The sequence below is a fragment of the Crinia signifera genome, chromosome 4, assembly GCF_055691185.1.
Source record: "Crinia signifera chromosome 4, ASM5569118v1, whole genome shotgun sequence".
NCBI lineage: Eukaryota > Metazoa > Chordata > Amphibia > Anura > Myobatrachidae > Crinia > Crinia signifera.
Window position 1 is genome coordinate 219,728,930 of NC_139220.1, and position 12,514 is coordinate 219,741,443.

The following is a 12,514-nucleotide window of genomic DNA, read 5'->3' on the forward strand; positions in this document are numbered from 1 at the left end:
TAGGCTATAGTTAATGTTAGGTTACCAAGATATTATTGATCTGGCTCAACTTATGGACACTGTGATATAACTTTACAATGAGACATTTAGATATGTAGGACATGAACTAAAAGCATTTTACAATTAACTTTAACTGCCTTGTTCAGGACTACTTAACGGTCCAGACCAGAGGATATTGTTTGACACTTAAAACTAATCTTGGAGTACATTGTTGTAATTATATGACTGATAGGGGGAAATTTACTAAAGGAAATTTGTAAAACTAGGTGTAAAAATAGGTGTATTTGTATCCAGAAATACACTTATTTTTAACATTTTCTATCCCGGAAATACAGCAATTCATATTCGTATTGATAGCACATCAATACGAATACGAATTGCCGTATTTTCGGGATAGTAAATTTCAAAAATAAGTGTATTTCTGGATACAAATACACCTATTTTTACACCTAGTTTTACAAATTTCCTTTAGTAAATTTCCCCCATAATGTTAGAGATCCAGAAGCTACATATTAGGGTACTTGTCTATTATCAGGGCGCCCATTACATAGTTTACATAGTGGTGTATTCAGAATACCATGACAGCATTATGCTGGCTACGTCAACTATGTAAGTGGGTCTGGAGCCCTAAAAATACACAATGTTTAATATCCCCACTATCCACGTCATACCCCCAGTATCCACGTCGGCGGATACTGTGAGGGGACGCGTATCCATCACGACGGCGTGGAGCTGAATTTATAAAGCCTTGTGAGGGGACGCGTATCCATCACGGTGCTCACTGCGCTCACCACGCTTGAGGCTCGGTGGCTCGCTGCGCACACCACACTTTATAAAATCAACTCCATGCCGATGTGGATACTGGGGGTATGATGTGGATAGTGGTGTATAACGTGGATAGTGGGAGTGAAATTATCTATACTTACCCTCCTCCGGCCCGGGCACGCGTCGATCCCTGCTGACTCCCCGCTGACTCACGCTGGGATCCACTGTGAATCTCAGGCAGTCGCATTCAGTCCCGCTGCTCTGGCATTCACCATGGACACTGTAAACAATTAGCGTATATTGCTGCTGGCGGAGTAGGGAAACCATGGGATGCGCCGCCAACGGCACTATGCTGAATTACGTACAGCGTCCGCCATTGAGTGCTGGAGGAGGGAGGCTGAACACTGCTGCCGGGAGTGACCGTTGCTGCCGACAGGGAGTAACCGTCGCTGCCGCCGGGGAGTCATCGGGGATCGCCGCCCAGTATAAACCACACCACCCTGCTCCCAGTGCTGCCTCCTGTATTATCATGGCGCCGGCTATGCTGACAACATAGCTTAGACAACGTTAAAAACGTAGCATAGCCGGGAGCTGTGATAATACACAAGTACCCATATTGGGAATACTTTATCTCTCTCTGCCTAATGTCCATATATGTACAATTATGAGTATAAGAGTTGGATAAGATATTACATCAGTGGGAGTGCTAATAGAAATAAGCAGAAAAAAATAACTGATTGTAAGACATCATTGTGTGCTTCTGTTATATTTTAACCTAGCCCTGAGAGCATATACTCTTAGTATTGGGTGATCTATTAATTAGTAATGATTTTTTTAAGAATTGGAAACCAAACTATTACTGTTAGGCATGTCTGTATTCCTGTATATCACCACTAGGGGCATCAGGCACCTGTGGACCTGTCTCTCTGTCTCCAGACTCTGGGGAATCAGGTGCCTGATGATTGGAGACAATCAGCTCAATTGGACACCTGTGAGCGGCCTATTTATTCCTCCTGAGGCCAGCACTCAGGGCTGGTCATTGTTTGTTCATCCCTGTTGTGGAAAGGAGTGTTTCCAGCCTATCCCTTATACCATAGCCTTGGTCCGAAGTTCCTGCCTGAGATTCCTGCATGTCTGCCACTCTGCCAAAGATTCCTGCACGTCTGCCACTCTGCCAAAGATTCCTGCATGTCTGTCACTCTGCCAGATTTCTGACACTCTGTTTTATTGCCAAAGATTCCTGCATGTCTGTCACTCTGCCAGATTTCTGACACTCTGTTTTATTCCTGCCACTCTGCCACGTTTCTGCCAAAGATCCGGTACCTCTGTCAATGTCCTGTACTTTCATTATCGCATATGTTTTGCATCCCAGCCTGTTACCTGCATTGAATTCAGTTAGCACTAAAGTCCATCTCAGTTGTTTCCTGTGTATTCTTTAATAAACATCCTGCATTTTCCTACCATTCGTTTGTTCTGTGGAAGTTTGCTTGGAGCTCCAGGGGTTAACCGTAACAATTACTTGCCCCAGCTTGTTAACATCTAACCAAATCAATGATGATGATTCAACAGGATCGGATTAGGGTTATAGTTAGTTTAGAAGTCTATATAAAACCACATGGTCAACATGCCGACAACATGAAAACCACAATGTTGACATTCAGACCATATCGACATTTTGGTGTCCACATTCTAAAAGTTGGCATTTTGTACCACATACCAAAATATTGCACTCCAAATATTGGACCCGTTTTTTTTTTGTTAGGGTATGGAGTAAAAGTTGGAGTCCAATAAATGTTGAATTAATTCAAGAACTGTCAAAGACAGAAAGGTTTAATACACAATTAAGCAGACCATTGCACAGACTTCAGTCAGAGGCAAAGTCAAGGACAGAAGGCAGATCATTGTACTCAAGTTGAAGATGACAGAAAGCCTGAACTCAACAATTAGATTTTTTTCAGGAACACAAACATCAAGCTAAGAGGAAGGCCTTAAATATAGGAAGTCAGAGTTTAGAGCTACTGTAGACTATTCTATAAAATCAGTTACCGTTACTAAACTTAAACATAGGGCAAAAGACACAGAACAGCCCATAATCCAAAACTTAACAATAGTTTCCAACAGTGGGGACACTGCATTCATAGCATAGAAATGCAAATACACACACTTTGTCATTTTAGACTGGAGCTAGATACTCTACAAATATGTTTTCTGATCTTGTAAGAAATCAGGAGCAAGCACAGGAAAGTCATGCAAAATGTCCCATCATCTTTCTATTATGCCAAGATGACCTAGAAGAAAGCATTCTATTTATATTAACCTGCTTTTTATATCATGCATTTCATCTTTGTCTCAAGTTTTGACAGAATTTAGTAAAAGCAAAAGGGCATTATGCATTATAATCTACAAAGGTTTTAATACTTTTTTTCTTTTTTCTGCCAATATGCATTACAAGATCAAACATCCAATCTTTTCACTATTGCCAGAATGATAAATCCTACCTGTAATTCCAGCTTTAGAATTGTCAAACTTGTACTATATTTTCAGTTATTTATTGGATGAGTTTATGCAACAAACAACAAACAATCTGACTCCTACATAAACTAAATTGTTTTTCTAAAATGTAGTTTTAACTAGAGATGTACGTTGGACCATTTTTTGCTGAAGTTGGATTTAGATTTATCTGCCGGATTTGGAATTTAATTTGGATTATGCCATGACTGGCTTTGGATTTGGATTTTTTTTTAGTTACAAAAAAAAGCTAAAATTACATAATTTGGGCTTTATTGTCCCTAGAGTATATTAACCTCAATAACATTGATTTCCAGTAATTTGCAGACAATTGTATCTGCCTTTCATCTCACAATATTGTTTTAAGCTAATTTTGTGGCCCTTTATCTCTGTCCCTCCAACATATTTACAATCATACACAATTTTTTTAAGTAATATTATTATTGTTGTTCCTATTTATTAATATAACAGTGTTGTGCAACACTAAACCTTGAGGAAACAAAGGTACAAATAATAAATCCATACAGTGCAGTGAATATGGTTTTGTCCATTAGAGAGTGATTGTGCCTTTCCGAGTGAATCAGAATAATCCCCTTAATTTCAAAGCTTTGGCCAAAAAGAAACACGGCACCTGGGTGCCGTGTGAAAACGGCTGACCTGGGATAACCTGAGCCAAAGTTGCAGTGGCTCTTACCTGGATTGGAATCAGGATTTAGGTGGAAAAGGTGTATTCCTGTTATTGGACAGTATCTCATTTTATACATAGAAATAGGTGTTTGGTTTATACTTCAAAACAGAGTTGATATAACATTGCTTCACCATACAAATATTATATTTAAACATAAAGTTTGAAGCCTATATTTTAGTGTCAAGCTCTTTTATTTAAATGCATGGTTATAGGACTAAGGGCCAAATATGTCAAGCTTCAAAAAGTGATAAAGTGGAGAGTAAAAAACAACCAACCATAAGCTCCTACCTGTCATTTTTCAAACCCAGTCCATAACATGTCAGGTAGGAGCTGATTGGCTGGCTGTTTCTCACTCTCTATTTTATCACTTTTTAAAGCTTGATACATCTGGCCCTAAATCTGCAGATGGGGAAAAAATCACTTAATAGTTCCATCACTGACAATACCATTTCCATAACAATATCTACTAAGCAGCTAGAATAGATAGCTTAAAACAATGAGTCCATTTTAAAGCCCAGGATTTGTGCATCATTTATATAATGCATATTTAATCAAAATTATACTACAGTATCAATCCAATAAACCATATATTTTCAAGAACAAGTGGGGAAGTTATTTCTCAGCTCATAACACAGAATCAGCACTGTACAGTTTTGCAAATGGAGCATAAGAGAAAAATTATACATGTCCAGAAGCATAGTTTGGCTTTTTGTTGAGTTGGCCCATAAAGCAAAAGCAATTAGCAGGAAAAAATGTTCTCTTTGTGAATAGTAGACCAAATAATAAAATACATTTCTTACTAATAATAACAAACGTTCCTTTTTGTTGGATTGCAATATGTAATATTTTTCTTGCAGAAATACTGTTTGCAGGGCCTCATTTTTTCTTGTTGAAATGACAATAACAAAGTAATTGAAAAGATGTTTAGCTTAAAGACTTGAATACTTTGTATGACAAGAGTTTCAAAATGTGCCTCTTAAACATCTGTGCATTACAGAAGTGGTTAGTAGGCTTCTTACCACCTGCATAGATTTATATAAATTGTAAATGGTATAACATCAAATTTGAAAATTCATCAGTATTTTCTATCTCAATTTAATGACATAAATGAAATGGCTTGCTTAATCTTCACATTTTTATTGCACTTCTATTTACTATGAATTATTAAGTGTAGATAACATGATCACCCTCGAGTATCAATCTATGGGGCAGATTTATTAAGCTTGGTGAAGTGATAAACTGTCTGGTTTTTATCACCGGCCAATCAGGTCCTAATTGTGAAGTTACAGGCTTGGTTTGAAAAATGACAGGTAGGAGCTAATTGGCTGGTGATAAAAACCAGACACTTTATCACTTCACCGAGCTTAATAAATCTACCCCTATATTTCATGGCACCCCTGGGTCAAAATTTTTTTATTGAGAAATGTATAAAAAATATATATATCAAATAAAATAAATTATATTTATGTCATCCTAGGTTCAATTAAGTCCTGAGGGACCAGATTTGCTTTTTTTTGCCAACATATTTTATGCATACTTCCCAACATGACCCATTCCAGGAGGGACACAATGCTCTGCCTCTGGACTTCCCTCGTAATGTGTGATTGCCATCACCTGTTTTGAACAGGTCAATGGGTAAGAGAGTTATTTCCACACAGGTGATGGCAATCATAAATTAAGATGGAAGTCCAGAAACAGAGCATTGTATCCCTCCTGGAGAGGGTCATGTTGGGAGGTATGTTTTTTATTGGCAGCTTCTTGCACTGACCATAAATAATGTGAATTGGTCTTGTGATTCCTGGCACACAGTTTGGAAAACACTACCCTATGTACAACAATAAATGATATTCCTAATTTAGTGGGACGGTGGATTTTCCATAATAATAATAATAATAATAATAATAATAATAATAATAATAATAATAATAATAATAATATATACTTGTTTATGGCTCTTAATTTAACCATGACAGCGTCTTTGTTAAGTTTTACCTCTGTGTTTAAATCTTTTTATTTCACTGTTTAAAGCAGGCATTCCCAACCACAGTCCTCAAGGCACACCAACAGTGCAGGTTTTAGTGATATCCAAAAAAACAGGAGTGGTTGATTGCGCTAGAACATTTTGTATATTATTAAATTTAAATAAATTTAAATAAATATAAATGGTCAGGTGTGAATATATAATAGAAAATACATTTATTATGGCATAATACAATAGTAAAAAAATGAATAAAAGGTTGAATTAAAAATAGGGACGATGATGTAATAGTCACCCAAATCTTTGGAGCGGTGGATACCAGACTGGTTAGGGAATAATCCCAAATAGATGCGATGGTCCTGGATGTATAATTTGTAATCCAAGTTAGTTTGGAAAAGCACTCAAATGCCGTTGCCGCTTTAATCCACAGAATGGTTCCCGAGCTTTTTTTAGGAGGTGGCGTGCCTCCACGATGTACCTTTGCCTCGGATAGTGGTTAGGGGCCGGTCAGCAAGATTTGTAAGCGAGTGTCCCAGATCAAAGACGTAGTGGCTGGTTTTCCAAACTCCAAACAGTGTAAGAAGGGTGCTGGTTGTCAGGGTCCCTTTGGGGTAGCACCTACGCGTTTCGCTGTCGTGTGGCAGCTTTTTCCCCTTGCTTACAAATCTTGCTGACCGGCCCCTAACCACTATCCGAGGCAAAGGTACATCGTGGATGCACGCCACCTCCTAAAAGAAGCCCGGGAACCATTCTGTGGATTACAAGCGGCAACGGCATTTGAGTGCTTTCCCAAACTAACTTGGATTACAAATTATACATCCAGGACCATCGCATCTATTTGGGATTATTCCCTAACCAGCCTGGTATCCACCGCTCCAAAGATTTGGGTGACTATTACATCATCGTCCCTATTTTTAATTCAACCTTTTATTCATTTTTTTACTATTGTATTATGCCATAATAAATGTATTTTCTATTATATATTCACACCTGACCATTTATATTTATTTAAATTTATTTAAATTTAATAATATACAAAATGTTCTAGCGCAATCAACCACTCCTGTTTTTTTGTCTATTGTATTGGAGGTGACTCCCCCAATTTTAGATTGCAGCTGTACAGCCAAGCACACTCATATTAAAGCGCCTTCTAAAAAATTGATATAGATTTCTATATCTTCCCCCCTTTTTTTAGTGATATCCAGGCTTCAGCACAGATGGTTTAATCAGAATCCCTAAGATATTAATTAAGTCACCTGTGCTCAAGCCTAGATATCTTCAAAACCTGCACTGTTGGTGTGCCTTGAGGACCGTGGTTGGAAATGCCTGGTTTAAAGCATGCATAGTAATGTGCTTTCCTGCGAAGGTGTGGCCATTCATCAGAGAAGTTGATGGTCTTCAACCTCTGGGGAATTGCTGGAATTCTGCTCAAATCAGAGCACCATTTTAAAAAAAAGTGACATTCTATTTGTCCCCACAAAAGTTATATATTAAAATATATTTGCATAACTCTGTTCTTAATGTAGTTTTTTTGGCATAAGCTTGTGTATACAGTATGCTGCCATCTTGGCTTGGGATTTTCTAATGCATTACAATTTATTGCATTTGTGTAAGTGATTTTGCATGATGTCACAAAACAGCAATTTGCTCCATAGTTTTATTTATTTGGAGTTCATAAATCAATATATTTTTTTAAATACGGTTCTATTTTCAAGTAAAATGATAATCAGTTTATCTTTGCCAGACTGGGTAAGCATTATACAGGTAGTTTAGATTTGTTACATGCATAATGCTTTCCAATAAGCAAAGGAACTGCTCCAAGATTTTACAAAAATTATTTCTTTGCACACAAAATTGAATAAAACGATAGTCAATATCCAGTGAGTTCATTTTGTGACTTTAATCTAAGATACAATGAAATATGAACCCCTGTACTTCCATAGTACCATTGTGAATAGTTCAAGCTAAACTTACATTTAAAATATCCCATATACTACAAAATCTATGGGACACACAGCTGGTATGGCTACTTTCAATGTTGATGTGTTATGATTACCCGTGTATCCAGATTAGCAGGATCAGAAATTACAGTGGGTTGTTGACTTAGCCCAGAGCAGAGTATCAGGGTGGGATGTACTAAGGGAAAAATATGGTAAAACCCCCATTTTCAGGGGTTTAACCACATTTTCAAATGTACTAAGACCTGGCTGCCCCATCTTTACAGGGCAGGGTATCGCCACCTTTGGGGAAAAAAGGGGGTGATAGCAGGGCTGAAATGACTAGAATAAAAATAAATTGGATGATCTTTACAAAGGGTAATTTACTAGGGTATAAAATAATGACAAAAACATGTACATATATGGATTAAAAATTGTTGACAGGTACTGTATGACACAATTCATATAGGCACAATTCCACACTAAAGCAGCAGTAGGAGAGTCCGTTCCTATATTGCCCAGATAAGGAGAGTAAGATATAGTTACCGCTCCAAACACTGATGGTTAGAGTGTCCTGATATCCACGTGGTCGGCCCAATTTGGCACAAATACCCGAAGTCCACTGGAGTTGGTCTAGGACAGTTTGGTGAGTAACCTCAGGTACCTGGGTATTGAGGTCTGAGGTGGTGAGCAGAGGTGTTTCAGATTGTAGTGTCCCAAGATGGTGAATTGGAACAAGGCTACTTTCCTGGGCTGGTCCGGACTGTGATCCAAAAAGTTGGTGGTGGTAAAGGGGCAACAGCACTACTGACGCGTTTCGCTGCTACAGCAGCTTTATCAAGCTAAAGCTGCTGTAGCAGCGAAACGCTTGGCACTCTGAGGAACATTTCAAGTAAAGTGTATTTCGTGCCAGCCCCGAAATGTTTGTTCTGCATGTTTATGCATTAGGTCCCCAGAGTGCCACAGTTTATTCTCCACTACTCTATCTGCAATTCGGAGGGCACCCCGTCGCAGCCCACAGGGGAGAGTGCCAGGCCGAAAGCGCACATATATATATATCTATATCTATATAGATATATATATATATATATATGTATATACAGTCCAAGTGGCCAGGCACTCCCCAATAATCACATGTAACTGTGGCCGGTGCCCGCTGTATCCACACGCACAGGGATGAATATATCACCTTCAACTGTAAAGTAACAGTAGCAGCAGCACCCGGCTCCGAAACAAGAAATCACGTATGCAGGTCTCAGCAACGTTTCGATTTTATTTGGTCAAATCGTCATCAGGCATAAAATCAAATGATAAACACTCACCTTATATCCCAGCAACAGCGTGTACGCCAGGATCACGTTTCCCGCGCTCCCGGTACCGCGTCATCAAACAGCATCGCGCTAGCTCCCAGGCGCCATGGCGACCAGCACACACGCGCGCGCACGGTCACCATAGAAACCCGAAGCCGGACAGCTACGTCACGTAAGGACGGGACCAAGAGCGCTAGTCACAGTAAATCCCGTACCGTTTAAAAACAAAAAGTACTGGTGGAGGAAGACAAGGTGCGATACACACCACAAGAGAAATATCAATACAATATAACAAGAGAAGCATACACATGGTTAAGTACAATTAATATCATAAAGAGATGGCTACACATGTAGCAAACATATCCCCACAGATAATTATCAATAGATATATCAAATACACATACATATACAGAAAACTACAAGAATATATAGAAACTCACAAAATCAAACAACCGCTTATAAAAAAGCATGTAGACCTAAATGGTCATTAAGTCCATGTGGTACCATCGTCCGTAGCCGATGGATCCACCGGGACTCACTACGGAGGAGTGCAAGAGAGCGATTGCCACCTGTCACACGCAGCCGCGGCGGTGCGCGGCGGGCTTACTACTCACCCGTTCGCGCCCGCCGTCGGCTAGCGTGTAGTGGTCTCCAGGTCAGCGGCAGCAGGCAGTGGCAGTCTGGTGGGCAGCAGGCAGCGTGGGACGCCAGCAAGTGTAGCGGTATGTGCTGTAGGGGCGCCGGGAGGCTGGCGCCGCCATCTTGATTAAGGGCAAATAGCAGATTGGTCCTTGTCTGAGGTTTCCGCCCATACTGACCTGACAGCCAATGGCAGCCGCCCTCTAGGGATATAGGGGATCTGCCTAGGCCTGTTCAGTGTCAGTACAAAGAGTCTCCAGAGGCGTTCACAGCTCCCAGCTGACTCCGGCTCTCTGACTCACCTCTCCTGACTTGGTGCCTTGCTTCAGTGCTCTGTGTTGGTCTCGATTCAGCTTAACCCCATCGCTGCCAGATCTCTCCACAGTCTGGTCTCTGCCTGCATCCCTGAGCTTCCTGGCCTAAGTTCTTCAAGTCGTCTGCTTCCAAGCTACTTCCCATTCTTCTGTCATCATCCATCTTCTTTCAGTCTTCAAGGATCCCTCATTACCATCAAGTGCATTCTCTTTCCGGATTTCTTCATTTCCCAAGACCCCAACCTGCAGTCCGCAGTGCTTGAACTGTCATTATTTAAATGAACTTTTTCTTCTTTACAAAGTGCCGTGCCGGCTCAATTCTTATTACTGCTAAACTGCCACTTAACAAAGTATTCAAGCGTGTATTGTTCTATTTATGAATTCTATTATTAAACCTGCACGATTTAATCCTTCCTCCTCTGGTCCGTCTCCGGTTGCTACACACCACACGACTTCATCCAGCCCTTCAGTTGTGACAGTTTGTACTGACCCGATGGAGTCGGGTGAAGAACAGGCTTCCATGGCGGACGCACTTCACAGCATCATGGCTCGTCTGGAGCAAGTGGAGGCTACCCAACGTCAAGTGGCTCAATTCCTTCAGGTCTTGGCTTCGCCTCCGGCGGCTCCCTCAGTTTCTGTGGCTCCAGCTCCAGAGGTTCCAGTCCCTGTTCCTACACCTGGACCAATAGTTCCTCATCACATGCAATTACCAACCCCCAGCAAATATGATGGTTCTCCAAAAGGATGCCGTGGGTTTCTGAACCAATGCGATGTGCATTTCACCTTACAGTCTTCTCACTTTCCTACTTCCAAGGCAAAGGTGGCTTATATTGTGTCTCTCCTAGCAGGGTCAGCTTTGGACTGGGTGTCCCCTCTCTGGGAACGTGCTGATCCCCTGCTCAATGACTATGAAGCTTTTATTACCTCTTTCCGTCACATCTTCGACGAACCTGGCAGAGTGTCGTCTGCCGCTACTGAGATCCTGAGAATTCGCCAGGGTAGTCGCTCAGTGGGACAATATGCTGTGCAGTTCCAGACTCTGGCTTCGGAACTAAAGTGGAACGAAGAGGCTCTCGTCTCCGCCTTCTGGAATGGGCTGGCAGGTCGTATCAAGGACGAATTAACTACCCATGACTCTCCTGCTACTTTGGCTGAACTCATCTCCTTGTGCAACAAAGTAGATCTACGGATGCAGGAGCGTCAACTAGAGAGAAATCGCTCCGACCGTCTCCGCCCTCGTCTCACCACCAACGCTGTTCCTGTTCCTAGACCTGGGCCCTCCACAACCACACCCGCTCTCGGCTTTCCTTTGAAGAAAAATCCCGTAGACGTCGTGAGAATCTTTGCATGTACTGCGGTTCTTCCGCTCATCTGTTGTCTTCCTGCCCACTGCGTCCGGGAAACGACCGCTCCTAACCTCCCCGAGGGAGGCCAGGTTAGGAGTTCTGCTTTCATCTCCCTCTTCAACTGTGCCCACCATTCCTGTTACTCTTGTGTGCCCTCAGGGAAAAATCAAGGTCCAGGCTCTACTAGATTCCGGAGCAGCCGGGAACTTCCTTTCTTCCTCTTTCGTTCTTCAACATTCCTTGACGGTGCAACCTTTGGCCCATCCGTTGGCTCTCACTGCAGTAGATGGGAGTCGCATCAGCAGCGGGCAAATCACCCTTCAAACCGATCCAGTGACAGTTCTCGTCGGTGCCTTACATCAAGAGACTCTAGAATTTTTTGTCCTTCCTCAGTCCTCACACCAGGTAGTCCTGGGCCTACCATGGCTTACTAAGCACAACCCTCATATTGATTGGACCAGTATGGAGATCACAGCCTGGGGTACGAACTGCCTAACTACTTGCATGCCTCGTGTCATTCCACTCCATCAAACTAATCCTCAAGAAGTAGGAGGTTCCAGTCTTTCATCTTCACCAGCTCCACCCTTGTCGTTACCCACACCATATCTTTCTTTTTCTGACGTCTTCAGCAAAGGAGGTGCCGATACCCTGCCGCCTCATCGTTCCTGGGACTGTCCGATAGAGTTGATACCTGGGAAGTTCCCACCGCGGGGCCGCATCTACCCCTTGTCTCTGCCAGAGACCAAAGTCATGTCTGACTACATTCGAGAGAACTTGGATAAGGGGTTCATTCGCCCATCCACTTCGCCAGCCGGAGCGGGGTTTTTCTTTGTGAAAAAAAAAGATGGAACCCTCCGCCCGTGTATAGACTACAGGGGCCTGAACGATATCACGATCAAGAACCGCTATCCTTTGCCTCTGATCACCGAATTATTCGATAAAATCCGAGGGGCTTCCATCTTTACTAAACTGGATTTAAGAGGGGCGTACAACTTGATCCGTATACGATCTGGAGATGAGTGGAAGACG